The sequence below is a fragment of the Belonocnema kinseyi genome, chromosome 3 (assembly GCF_010883055.1).
Source record: "Belonocnema kinseyi isolate 2016_QV_RU_SX_M_011 chromosome 3, B_treatae_v1, whole genome shotgun sequence".
In the NCBI taxonomy this organism is placed as follows: Eukaryota; Metazoa; Arthropoda; class Insecta; order Hymenoptera; family Cynipidae; genus Belonocnema; species Belonocnema kinseyi.
In genome coordinates, this window is record NC_046659.1 from 23,219,727 (window position 1) to 23,224,228 (window position 4,502).

General features: G+C 29.3%; 1 protein-coding gene and 1 long non-coding RNA gene across 2 annotated transcripts in view; one reads left to right on the plus strand and one right to left on the minus strand.

The window, feature by feature from the left end:
* LOC117170347 (neuronal acetylcholine receptor subunit alpha-7-like) overlaps positions 1–4,502 on the plus strand; it is a 1,604,403-nt gene that overhangs the window by 628,716 nt on the left and 971,185 nt on the right. The gene's annotated exons all lie outside the window — the stretch shown is intronic.
* Positions 2,801–4,502, minus strand: part of LOC117170352 — a 6,598-nt gene continuing 4,896 nt past the window's right edge. Inside the window, exons 2-3 of the long non-coding RNA XR_004466774.1 lie at positions 3,988–4,226; positions 2,801–3,137 (exon numbers count right to left, since the gene is read on the minus strand). This is a non-coding gene — a long non-coding RNA (uncharacterized LOC117170352). The remainder of the gene's footprint in view (positions 3,138–3,987; positions 4,227–4,502) is intronic.

Consider the following 4,502-nt stretch of genomic DNA (forward strand, 5'->3'; position numbering starts at 1 on the left):
TATTTTCCATATGTTATGTGAGATTTAAGACATTTAATTCTAATCTTTTTGAGGTTAATGTTAGTTTGAAGTAGATTATAATTATTTCAGTAATCACTGTTATTTTGCGGATTAATCGATTTAGGATCAACTTGAATTGTGTTTATTAATTTGAAACTAAATCTTGATTTCTCAGTTCTGACATTCACTCCTGAAATTCATTGAAGGACACATGGCAGGAGCAGGGTCGTACTCGTGCTCCTATATGCAGAGAATGGAGAGCTGGAACTGCAGTGAAAACACAATATATTTATAGGTACGAGGGTACCTACTTTATTTTTTTGGTACAAAATTAATCTTATAAAGTTACAAGTTAACTATTTGGTTAAACATTCATGTATTCTGGGTAGGAAATGGTCCTTCTTTGTTGATGGATCTTTTTGATTGAGAATCTTGTTAAAAATTCTTTTTTTCTTTTCTTTAAAGCTTCATCTCCTTGGTTGAAAATGTAACTATTTTGATTAAAATTCGTTTCATGTTTGGTTGAAAATTAATCTTTTAAAGTGGCAATTATACATTTCCATTTTTGGAAAAAATTGATGTTTTTTACTTGAAAGTTCAAATTTGTTATTGAGAATTTATGCGTTTCATTTTTAATTAATCTTTAATGTGAAAATTCTACTGTTTTGTAGAAAATTAATCTTCTTGGCCATGATATTTCTTGTTTGTTTGTTAAATATTTAAAAGCTTTGTTGCAAATCTATTTTTATTGTTAACATTATTCTTTATTTCATCAAAAAATTTAACAATTCCATGTTTGGTTCTAACTGTATCCTCTGTATTCAAAAAGTTACAAATTTGTATTTTTTAATAGAATATTTGATACTCTTTGTCGAAAATTCATCTGCTTGGTTGTTTTTTTTAAATATAATTTTTTAAATCGATTTTTTGTCTGAAAATTCAACTATATGTACCATTTTCGATTGAAACTGTATCCTGTGTACTGTATAAGTTAAAAATTGTACTGTTGGGTAGAAAGTTCATGTATTTTGTTAAAAACTACTCTTTTTGGGTAAAAGGAAACCTAAAAATGAAAGAACAGAAGTACTTTTTGTTGCAGTTTTTTTTTTCAAGTAGAAGCAGTTGAATTTTATGGCATTGAAACAAAGCACGATTAAATAGAGTTGCAACATGTAACATTTACTCTGAAATCGCTGCAAAGATGACATTTTTTTCTTTCTGTGCATCTCCTTTGTTAAAAGTTGAACTTTTTGGTCAAAAGTTCAACTATTTTGTAGAAAATTTATCTTTTGGGGTAGAAATTTCTTCTTCTTTGTTGATAGTTTAACTTTTTGGTTGAAAATCTTGTGTTAAGTTGATAATTTTTTTTGAAAATAATCTTCTTTGTTGAGGATTGATCTTCTTTTTTCTTAAAAATCCACTTTTTTCAAAACATTTGACTTTCTACCTTAAAAACTTTTATTTTATTTAAATAAGAAAATGATTTAATGGTTTTTATGCTAATTTATTATTTACATTGTTCTAGGGAATATTTATGGGGCGGCTCAAAAAGAAGGAAAGCAGCTGGCAAGAGACTTTTTTAATTTTAACAATTGCAGTTGCAGTATTTAACTTAATCCTGCTTTAGTATTACTTTTTAGATTAAAGTTGATTGTATCGTACCAGGAATATCATATAAGTTCTATATAATAAGTTCTATTTAATAAAACAAACTATGCATTTATATCTCAAGTATTTATCGAATACTTTCATAATTAATTTATAATTTGTTTTATTACAGTTATATTGTATACTTTATTAATTCATAATTTATGTAAGGTTTTTAAATACTATGGTGAGTATTTTATACTCTGTATCTGAATTCGTATGAACTTGTACTAACTGAATAGTGCGATGACTTATTAATTTATGAATAGATTTAAATCTATACCAATCATCAGCAAAAAAACTACTAATTCGTAGAAAAAGCGTTAACATTAGATTCATAAATAATTATTTTTTATTAATTACATTTTTTACGATTTTTATACGCATTAGTAACTTTTTGATTAATGATTATTATCGGAATGCCTACTCTAAATCAATTGATAAAGGACTTCCCACTATTTTCATAGTAGAACCTCATGCCAGTTCAGACATAGAGAATCAAAAGTTTGTTTTAAAATAATTCTAAAATATATATTTGCCTATCATCAATAATCCTTTTCACTATCTCAGATTTTCGAATCGATCCTTTGCGATAACCGAATTTTCCTTGCTTAATATCTATATTGACACTTTGAAATAATCAAGTCGACCTTTAAAAATGATCGAATCGCCCATCCGAAATAACTACGTGAAATATCTAAGATAATCGAATCGTCCATTAAATATGACCCAGTCGAATGTCTGATAAAATCAAATCGACCATCCGAGATTTCCAAACCGACGCTTCACAATGATCGGGTCAGCCAGCTTGAGATGACCGAGACGACGATCTGTGGAAATCAAGTCGATTTTCTGAGATTGTCGATTTGGACCTCTTGTTTTTACTTTATAGAGATAGTCGCTTTAGCCATATTCAAGAGCTGTCCTACAGTCGATCCTGCAATATGGTCTGTTTGCACGTCTATATTGCTAAACAGACCTTCCATTTTTCTCCGTGTTCGCGAAATTCCTGAATTTATGCGTCGTTGAAGGTACGTCACACATAGATGGTTAAAGTTAAATTTCTCATTTAGTAGATTTCCAAATTTATTAATGTGCAAATCATCAACACACACACTAGGCTCTTCAATGGCTCTTAAATCTGCTGTCTGATAAATTAAAAGAATCATAATCTACATCCTAATCACTTATATTAATCACACAGGAATCCTTATTTTCATCCTCATAAAGATCAACTTTTTCAGAAACGTACAAAGTTGCAAGTTTTTGATAAACATTTTCTTTATTGATATTCTCGTCTTTCGAAATACTTAAACTGTCAAATAATTGTGAAACACTTCTCTCCTCATAGACGTCGGCACCATTTACATCAAGTTTGATGAAAATTGGTTTGTGATCCGAAAAGTATGTTTCGTATACTCCACAATATTGCTGTCTGATATTTGTGAAAATCACATCAATTGGAGTTTGGAAATCTGTTGTTGCAGTACCTTCAGGAAAAATATAATTTCACTTAGTATGTTGACATAATTTTGTTAATAAAAATTGACCTTTTTACATCATTAATATAAAAATTGAAGTCTCCAATGACAACTAAATTTGAATCTTCTTCAGAAAACAATTCAGAAGCTGCTCTCATACTTTTTTCAAATAGTCTCCCTGGCGGACCTGTCATTTACATGGGCCGAAGGCACCTTCAAGTGCATTTTCTTTTAGTAGCGATGCTATTATGGATGTGCTTGAAGTCACCTTCAGCAGAAGTTAATGATATTTTTTTTTACATTTTTAACGCTGCAAAAAAAAGAATTGCGATTACTCCTTGAGTTTCTAATAGAAAAATTAACGTAGAATCCGAATTTCAACAGTTTAAAAGTTGATCTTGCTATTTTTTTGAGTTTTTAAAAAAGGAACCGAATGGGGACCCAATGGGGTCTTTACGGGTACATTGTAGAGGCTCCATTCGATTCCTTCGGTCCGCCAGGGCTATTATGTATGGAGAGGGATTTGTATCCTGCAATTACTTTAGTATTACCAAATTTGAAGGACACTAAACCAACTTGCCCAACAATTTTTTATCCTTCTATTACAAATTCTATGATATTTCCTAATATTTCTACTAATTTCTTTTTCTTTGCAAAAACTGTAATAACTCTTAGTTTTGGATATTGAAAAACATCTGAACGAAATACAATATCAAAATGAGGTATTTCTATATTATCTGCAGTATTCAGAAAATTTTCTTCAAATATTAAAATATCACATATGCTATACCATTTATCTTTTATAATTTTAAGTGCATGGTTTTTTTTTTAAAGATCTAGCATTCAAAAACATCATTACATCATCTTTATTGTTGATTAAATTATCTCATGATAGATGTAATCTTTTTTTCTTTTAAACGTATCAATTCATTAATAATAGATGCTTCTGGTCCAGTTTTAGATATTTGTGGAGGTTTGAAGTGAACAAGTAAATGAAGACCTTCTAATCAGCCCCGTGCTGTTTTCTGGAGGAATGTGGAAAATATTTATCATAACAGTTGACGGTGCCTGCGTGGTGGCGCCAGCTATGCAGTTGGCCTAGAATTCAAATATTGTAAGGCGAAAGTGTTAAAAAAATGTTTTTAAAATAAAAATAATTTTCTGGTAGTTATGGTTAAAAGATATTAATGTTTAAGATTTTTTATTACCTTCTAATTAAAAAATAATTTGCAAAAACCGTAAAATTCACAGCTTTTACACGTAAATCCCAATGCATTTCTGCTAACCACAAAAAATCATTATACATGCGCAATGAAATTAGACATATCATTATTTGTGTACTTTTAAATATCCAAAAAGAAAATAGTCTAAATT